This window comes from Arachis duranensis, chromosome 1, assembly GCF_000817695.3.
Source record: "Arachis duranensis cultivar V14167 chromosome 1, aradu.V14167.gnm2.J7QH, whole genome shotgun sequence".
Lineage (NCBI taxonomy): Eukaryota > Viridiplantae > Streptophyta > Magnoliopsida > Fabales > Fabaceae > Arachis > Arachis duranensis.
Genome location: NC_029772.3, coordinates 83,344,152 through 83,353,692, shown reverse-complemented (window position 1 = coordinate 83,353,692; position 9,541 = coordinate 83,344,152). Strand labels below are relative to the sequence as shown.

The 9,541-nt window shown below is 37.6% G+C and overlaps 1 non-coding gene across 1 annotated transcript; it reads left to right on the top strand.

Moving 5' to 3' along the window:
• The first annotated feature begins 4,795 nt into the window (after nt 1–4,795).
• Nucleotides 4,796–4,903, top strand: LOC127742732 (small nucleolar RNA R71). The gene has a single exon (XR_008004109.1). It is a non-coding gene; the product is annotated as a small nucleolar RNA R71 (small nucleolar RNA).
• The last annotated feature ends 4,638 nt before the right edge of the window (nt 4,904–9,541 follow it).

The window sequence follows — 9,541 nt, the reverse complement described above, 5'->3', positions numbered from 1 at the left end:
ACTAAAAACTATGTAAAAACAATGCCAAAAGGGTATAAATTATCCGCTCATCACAACACCAAACTTAAATTGTTGCTTGTCCCCAAGCAACTGAAAACAAAATAGGATAAAAAGAAGAGAATATACAATGAATCCCACAATATCATGAAGCTTAGTCCCAATTAGATGAGCGTGGCTAGTAGCTTTTTGCTTCTGAACAGTTTTGGCATCTCACTTTATCCATTGAAATTCAGAATGATTGGCATCTATAGGAACTCAAAATTTTAGATAGTGTTATTGATTCTCCTAGTTTAGTATGTTGATTCTTGAACACAACTACTTTATGAGTCTTGGCCGTGGCCCTAAGCACTTTGTTTTCTAGTATTACCACCGGATACATAAATGCCACAGACACAAAACTGGGTGAACCTTTTCAGATTGTGACTCAGCTTTGCTAAAGTCCCCAGTTAGAAGTGTCCAGAGTTCTTAAGCACACTCTTTTTGCTTTGGATCACGACTTTAACCACTCAGTCTCAAGCTTTTCACTTAGACCTTCATGACACAAGTACATGGTTAGGGACAGCTTGATTTAGCCGCTTAGGCCTGGATTTTATTTCCTTGGTCCCTCCTATCCATTAATGCTCAAAGCCTTGGATCCTTTTTACCCTCGCCTTTTGGTTTTAAGGGCTATTGACTTTTTATGCTTGCTTTTTCTTTTTCTTTCTATCTCTTTTTTTGTCGCCATTTTTTTCCACTGCTTTTTCTTGCTTCAAGAATCAATTTCATGATTTTTCAGATTATCAATAACATTTCTCTTTGTTCATCATTCTTTCAAGAGCCAACAATTTTAACATTCATAAACAACAAGATCAAAAATATGAACTGTTCAAGCATTCATTCAGAAAACAAAAAGTATTGCCACCACATCAAAATAATTAAACTAATTTCAAGATAAAATTTGAAATCCAAGTACTTCTTGTTCTTTTGTAATTAAGAACATTTTTCATTTAAGAGAGGTGAAGGATTCATGGAGTTATTCATAGCTTTAAGACATAGACACTAGACGCTAATGATCATGTAATGAAGACACAAACATAGACAAACATGAAGCTCAAAAACCGAAAACAAAAAAATAGATAGACAAGGAGATTAAGGAATGAGTCCACCTTAGTGAGGGTGGCGTCTTCCTCTTGAAGAACCAATGGTGCTTTTGAGCTCCTCTATGTCTCTTCCTTGCCTTTGTTGCTCCTCCCTCATAGCTCTTTGATCTTCTCTAATCTCATGGAGAATGATGGAGTGCTCTTGGTGCTCAACCCTTTGTTGGTCCAGGTTGTAACTCAAGCCTTCCAAGGAGTTGTTGGGTTGTTTCCAATAGTTGTGTGGAGGAAATTGCATCTCTTGAGGCATCTCAGGGATTTCTTGATGAGGATCTTCCTCATGCTCTTGTTGAGATCCATGAATGAGCTCTCTTGTTTGCTCTATCCTTTTCTTAGTGATGGGCTTATCCTCTTCAATGAGGATGTCTCCTTCTATATTAATCCTAGCTAAATTGCATAGATGACAAATGAAATGAGGAAATGCTAACCTTGCCAAGGTGGATGACTTGTCAGCCACCTTGTAGAGTTCTAGAGGTATGATCTCATGAACTTCCACTTCCTCCCCAATCATGATACTATGGATCATGATGGCCCAATCCACAGTCACTTCAGATCGGTTGCTAGTTGGAATGATGGAGCGTTGGATGAACTCCAACCATCCTCTAGCCACAGGCTTAAGGTCTGGTCTTCTCAATTGAACCGGATTGCCTCTTGAGTCTCTTTTCCATTGAGCTCCTTCCACACATATGTCCATGAAGACTTGGTCCAACCTTTGATCAAAGTTAAGCCTTCTAGTGTAGGGGCATGCGTTTTCTTGAATAATTGGCAAGTGGAATGCCAACCTTATATTTTTCGGACTGAAATCTAAGTATTTTCCCCGAATCATTGTAAGCCAATTCTTTGGATTCGGGTTCATACTTTGATCATGGTTCCTAGTGATCCATGCATTGGCATAGAACTCTTGAACCATTAAGATTTTGACTTGTTGAATGGGTTGGTGAGAACTTTCCAACCTCTTCTTCGGATCTCATGTCGGATCTTCGGATACTCATTTTTCTTGAGCATGAAAGGGACCTCAGGGATCACCTTCTTCTTGGCCACAACTTCATCGAAGTGGTCTTGATGGAACTTTGAGATAAATCTCTCCATCTCTCATGACTCAGAGGTGGAAGCTTTTGCCTTCCCTTTCCTCTTTCTAGAGGTTTCTCTGGCCTTAGGTGCCATAAAAGGTTATGGAAAAACAAAAAGCAATGCTTTTACCACACCAAACTTAAAAGGTTTGCTCGTCCTCGAGCAAAAGAAGAAAGAAAGAAGGAGGAAAAGAAGAAAATAGAGGAGATGGAGGGAGATAGGTGGTTCAGCCAAGAAGGGGGAAAGGTGTTTGTGTTGTGTGAATATGAAGGAGTAGTGAGGGGTTTATATAGGGGTAGGGGGTTGGGTTTCGGTCATTAGGGTTGGGTTTGGGAGGGAAAAGTGTTTGAATTTTGAAAGTGAGGTAGGTGGGGTTGGTATGGATCCTGTGGGGTCCACAAATCCTGAGGGGTCAAGGAATTCATCCCTGCTTCTTTTATGCGTGCAAAATGCCCTTACAGTGCAATCCTGGCATTTAATGCCAGATTGCTACTTGTTTCTGGCATTAAACGCCAGCTTTTATTCCTTTCTTGGCGTTAAACGCCAGGCTGCAACCTGTTTCTGGCGTTTAACGCTAGATTGTAGCCTGTTTCTGGCGTTTAACGTCAGTCTGGTGCTTGTTTCTGGCGTTTAACGCCCAGAATGGTGCCAGACTAGGCGTTAAACGCCCATTCTGCTACCCTTACTAGCATTTAAACACCAGTAAGTTCCTCCTCCAGGGTGTGATGCTTTTAATGCTGTTTTTGATTTTTCTTAATTTTTTTGCAGTTGTTTTTGTGACTCCACATGGTCATCAACCAAAAAAAAAAAGAAAATAACATAGATAAATGAAATTGGGTTGCCTCCCAATAAGCGCTTCTTTAATGTCAATAGCTTGACAGTAAGCTCTCATGGAGCCTCACAGATGTTCAGAGAATTATTGGGACCTTTCAACACCAAACTTAGAGTTTGAATGTGGGGGTTTAACACCAAACTTAGAGTTTGGTTGTGGCCTCCCAACACCAAACTTAGAGTTTGACTGTGGGGGCTTTGGTTGACTCTGCAGTGAGAGAAGCTTTTCTTGCTTCCTCTCCATGGTTACAGAGGAAGATCCTTGAGTTTTAAACACAAGGTAGTCCTTATTCAGTTGAAGGACTAACTCTCCTCTGTCCACATCAATCACAGTTTTTGCTGTGGCTAGGAAGGGTCTTCCAAGAATGATGGATTCATCCTCATCCTTCCCAGTGTCTAGGAGTATAAAATTGACAGGGATGTAAAGGCCTTTGACCTTTACTAGCACGTCCTCTACCTGTCCATAAGCCTTTTTCATGGATTTGTCTGCTATCTCTAATGAGAATGTGGTAGCCTGTACCTCAAAGATTTCTAGTTTCTCCATTACAAAGAGTGGCATTAAGTTTATTCCTGACCCCAGGTCACACAGAGCCTTCTCAAAGGTCATGGTGCCTATGGTACATGGAATTAGGAATTTACCAGGATCCTATTTCTTTTGAGATAAAGTGCACTGAACCCATGTATTCAGTTCATTAATGAGCAATGGAGGCTCATCCTTCCAAGTCTCATTACCAAATAGCTTGGCATTTAGCTTCATGATTGCTCCTAATACTGAGCAACTTGCTCTTCAACAATGTTTTCATCTTCTTCAGAAGATGAATAATCATCAGAGCTCATAAATGGTAAAAAGAGGTTCAATGGAAATTCTATAGTCTCTAGATGAGTCTCAGATTCCTTAGGTTCCTCAATTGGGAACTCCTTTTTGATCAGAGGATGTCCCAAGAGGTCTTCCTCACTGGGATTCACGTCCTCCTCCTCCTCCTCTGTGCATTCGGCCACACCAAGTAAGGTTATGGCCTTGCACTCTCTTTTTAGGTTCTCTTCTGTATTGCTTGGGAGAGTACTAGGAGGAGTTTTAGTGACTTTTTTACTCAGCTGACCCACTTGTGCCTCCAAATTTCTAATGGAGGACCTTGTTTCATTCATGAAACTTAGAATGGCCTTAGATAGGTCGAAGATTATATTTGCTAAGCTAGAGGGGCTCTGCTCAGAATTCTCTGTCTGTTGTTGAGAGAATGATGGAAAAGGCTTGCTATTGCTAAACCTGCTTCTTCCACCATTATTAAAGCCTTGTTGAGGCTTTTGTTGATCTTTCCATGAGAAATTTGGATGATTTCTCCATGAGGGATTATAGGTGTTTCCATAGGCTTCACCCATGTAATTCACCTCTGCCATTGTAGGGTTCACAGGATCATAAGCTTCTTCTTCAGAAGATGCTTCTTTAGTACTGTTGGATGTATTTTGCAATCCAGACTCTGAGAAATTAAATTGACTTGTTGAGTCAACATTTTGTTCTGAGCCAATATGGCATTCAGAGCATCAATTTCAAGAACTCCCTTCCTCTGAGGTGTCCCATTACTCAAAGGATTCCTTTCAGAAGTGTACATGAACTAGTTATTTGCAACCATGTCAATGAGTTCCTGAGCTTCTGTAGGCATTTTCTTAAGGTGAATAGATCCACCTGTAGAATGGTCCGATGACATCTTAGACAATTCAGACATACCATCATAGAATATATCCAGGATGGTCCATTCTGAAAGCATGTCAGAAGGACACTTTTTGGTCAGTTGCTTGTATCTCTCCCAAGCTTCATAGAGGGATTCACCTTCTTTCTGTCTGAAGGTTTGAACATCCACTCTAAGCTTACTCAGCTTTTGAGGAGGAAAGAACTTGGCTAAGAAAGCCGTGACCAGCTTATCCCAAGAGTTTAGGCTATCTTTAGGTTGAGAGTCCAACCATACTCTAGCTCAGTCTCTTACAGCAAAAGGAAAAAGTATAAGCCTGTAGACCTTGGGATCAACCCATTGGTCTTAACAGTATCACAGATCTGCAAGAATTTAGTTAAGAACTAAAAAGGATCTTCTGATGGAAGTCCATGAAACTTTCAATTCTGTTGCATCAGAGAAACTAATTGAGGCTTTAGCTCAAAATTGTTTGCTCTAATGGCAGGGATTGAGATGCTTCTTCCATGAAAGTTGGAATTTGGTGCAGTAAAGTCACCAAGCATCTTCCTTACATTGTTGTTGGGTTCGGCCATGTCTCTTTCTTTTTTGAGATTCTCTGTAAGGTTTTCTCTGGATTGTTGTGCTTTAGCTTCTCTTAGCTTCTTCTTCAGAGTCCTTTCAGGTTCAGGATCTGTTTCAACAATAATGTCCTTGTCCTTGCTCCTGCTCATATAAAAAAGAAGAGGACAGAAAAGGAAGAGGAATCCTCTATGTCACAGTATAGAGATTCTTTTATGTGAGTAGAAGAAAAAAAGAATAGAAGAAGGAGAAGAGAAAAATTCTTACATAGAGGAGAAGAGAGGGTTCGAATTTTGAGATGAAGAGAAGTGTTAGTAAATAAATAAATAAATAGAAAAAGATAAGGGAGAGAGGATTTCGAAATTTTTTTTTGAAAAATGGTTAGTGATTTTCGAAAATTAAGAGAAGAAATAAAATTAAAATTAAAATTTGAAACAATTAGTTAATTAAAAAAGAATTTTTGAAAAAGAGGAGAAATAGTAAACAAACAAAAATCAATTATTTAGTTGAAAAAGATTTTAAAATCAATTTTGAAAAGATAGGAAGTTAGAAAATATTTTTGAAAAAGATATGATTGAAAAAGATATGATTTGAAAAAAAAGATATGATTGAAATTTATTTTGAAAAAGATTTGATTTTTAAAATCAGAATTAATGACTTGACTCACAAGAAAACAAAAGATATGATTCTAAAATTTAAAGCTTGAATCTTTCTTAACAAGAAAGTAACAAACTTGAAATTTTTGGATTAAACCATTAATTGTTAGTGTTAATTTCGAAAATTATGAAATAAAGATAAGAAAAAGATTTTGAAAATCAATTTTTAAAGAATTTTCGAAAATAATAAAAGGAAAAAGAAAAGATTTGATTTTGAAAAAGATTTTGAAAAGATAAGATTTTTAAAATTGAAATCTGGACTTGACTAACAAGAAACAACTTATTTTGAAAATTTTTTGACTAAGTCAATCCAAAATTTCGAAATTTATGAGAAAAATAAGGGAAAGATATTTTTTTATTTTTGAATTTTAATGAGGAGAGAGAAAAACAACTAAAATAACTCAAAACATGAAAATTTTGGATCAAAACAAAGAAAACATGCAAGAACACTATGAATGTCAAGATGAACATCAAGAACACTTTGAAGATCAAGATGAACATCAAGATTCATTTTTGAAAAATTTTCAAGAAAAGAAAATATGCAAGACACCAAACTTAGAAATTTTTAATGTTTAGACTCTAATAATTCTAGAATGCATATGAAAAACAAGAAAAGACACAAAACAAGAAAATATGAAGATCAAGCAAGAAGACTTGTCAAGAACAACTTGAAGATCATGAAGAATATAATGCATGATTTCGAAATTTCTTTTAGAAAATTAAAAAGATGCAATTGACACTAGACTCAAACAAGAAACACAAAATATTAACTTTGGTTTTATGATTTTATTATTTTTTTTGGATTTTTCAAAAATTATTTTGGAAAAACGAAAACAAAGAAAATTTTTTTAAAGATTTTTGAAAACTTTTTGAAAAGAAAATAAAACAAGAAGAAAATTACCTAATCTGAGCAACAAGATGAACCGTCAGTTGTCCAAACTCGAACAATCCCCGGCAACGGCGCCAAAAACTTGGTGCATGAAATTGTGATCTCAATGGCGCCAACAACTTGGTACGCACAATTGTAATACCACTCTTTTTCACAACTTCGTACAACTAACCAGCAAGTGCACTGGGTCGTCTAAGTAATAAACCTTACGTGAGAAAGGGTCGATCACACGGAGATTGTCGGCTTGAAGCAAGCTATGGTCACCTAGTAAATCTTAGTTAGACGGATTCAAATGGTTATGGAGTTTTAAAAATTTAAAAGATAAATAAAACATAAAATAAAGAGAGAGATACTTATGTAATTCATTGGTGGGAATTTCAGATAAGTGTATAGAGATGCTTTATCCCTTCTGAATCTCTGCTTTCCTACTGCCTTCATCCAATCCTTTATAATCCTTTATATGGCAAGCTGTTTGTAGGGGGATCACCGTTGTTAATGGCTACCGTCCATCCTCTCAGTAAAAATGGTCCAGCTACGGGTTACGTAGGGCTAATCATCTGTCGGTTCTCGATCGTATAGGAATAGGATTTACTATCCTTTTGCGTCTTTCACCATGCCCTACAGTCACGAGTTTGAAGCTCGTCACATTTATCCAATCCCAGATCCTACTCGGAATACCACAGACAAGGTTTAGACTTTCCGGATATCAAGAATGCTACCAATTGATTCTAGCTTATACCACGAACTCTGATCGCAAGGAATTGAAGGCTCAGTTGTCAGGAGAGGCAATCAAACGCATGGACCAGGAATCTAAGAGATACACATTCAAGCTTGTTTTCATGTTGAATGAAAGTGGTTGTCAATCACGCATTCATGAGTGAGAATGGTGATGAGCATCACATAATCATCACATTCATCATGTTCTTGTGTGTGAATGAATATCTTAGAATAAGAATAAGTATGAATTGAATAGATGAAAAATAGTACTTTGCATTAATACTCGAGGAACAGCAGAGCTCCACACCTTAATCTATGGTGTGTAGAAACTCCACCGTTGAAAATACATAAGTGATAATGGTCTAGACATGGCCGAGAGGCCAGCCTCCAAAACGTGATCAAAGGATCAAAAGATAAGCCAAAGATTTGAGTACAATAGTAAAAAGTTCTATTTATACTAAACTAGTTACTAGGGTTACAGAAATGAGTAAATGATGCAGAAATCCACTTCCAGACCCACTTGGTGTGTGCTTAGGCTGAGCATTGAAGCTTTAACATGTATAGGTCTTCCTTGGAGTTAAACGCCAGTTTGTAACTTGTTTCTGGCATTTGACTCTGCTTTGCAACTTGTTTCTGGCGTTTAACGCCAGAATAGGACAGAAAGCTGGCGTTAAATGCCAGTTTGCATCGTCTAAACTCGGGCAAATTATGGACTATTATATATTGCTAGTAAGCCCTGGATGTCTATTTTCCAACGCAGATGAGACCGTGCCATTTGGACTTCTGCAGCTCCAACAATTCCATTTCGAGTGTAGGGAGGTCAGAGTCCAACAGCATCTGCAGTCCTTTGTCAGCCTCTGAATCAGATTTTTGCATAGGTCCCTCAATTTCAGCCAAAAAATACCTGAAATCACAGAAAAACACACAAACTCATAGTAAAGTCTAGAAATGTGAATTTTGCTTAAAAACTAATAAAAATATACTAAAAACTAACTGAATCATACTAAAAACTATATGAAAACAATGCCAAAAAGCGTATAAATTATCCGCTCATCACAACACCAAACTTAAATTTTTGCTTGTCCCCAAGCAACTGGAAATCAAATAGGATTAAAAGAAGAGAACATACAATGAATCTCACAATATCAATGAAACTTAGTCCCAATTAGATGAGCGGAGGCTAGTAGCTTTTTGCTTCTGAACAGTTTTGGCATCTCATTTTATCCTTTGAAATTCAGAATGATTGACATCTATAGGAACTCAGAATTTTAGATAGTGTTATTGATTCTCCTAGTTCAGTATGTTGATTCTTGAACACAGCTACTTTATGAGTCTTGGCCGTGGCTCTAAGCACTTTGTTTTCTAGTATTACCACCGGATACATAAATGCCACAAACATATAACTGGGTGAACCTTTTCAGATTGTGACTCAGCTTTGCTAAAGTCCCCAATTAGAGGTTGATGAGCGAATAATTTATACGCTTTTTGGCATTGTTTTTAGTATGTTTTTAGAATAATCTAGTTAGTTTTTAGTATATTTTTATTAGTTTTTAGTTAAAATTCACTTTTCTGGACTTTACTATGAGTTTGTGTGTTTTTCTGTGATTTCAGGTATTTTCTGGCTGAAATTGAGGGACCTGAGCAAAAATCTGATTCAGAGACTAAAAAGGACTGCAGATGCTGTTGGATTCTGTCCTCCCTGCACTCGAAGTGGATTTTCTGTAGCTACAGAAGCTCAATTGGCGCGCTCTCAACGGTGTTGGAAAGTAGACATCCTGGGCTTTCCAGTAATGTATAATAGTCCATACTTTGCCCGAGATTTGATGGCCCAAACCGGCGTTCCAAATCAGCTCAAGAATTCTGGCGTAAAACGCCGGAACTGGCACAAGAATGGGAGTTAAATGCCCAAATTGGCACAAAAGCTGGCGTTTAACTCCAAGAAGAGCCTTTACACGAAAATGCTTCAATTCTCAGCCCAAGCACACACCAAGTGGGCCC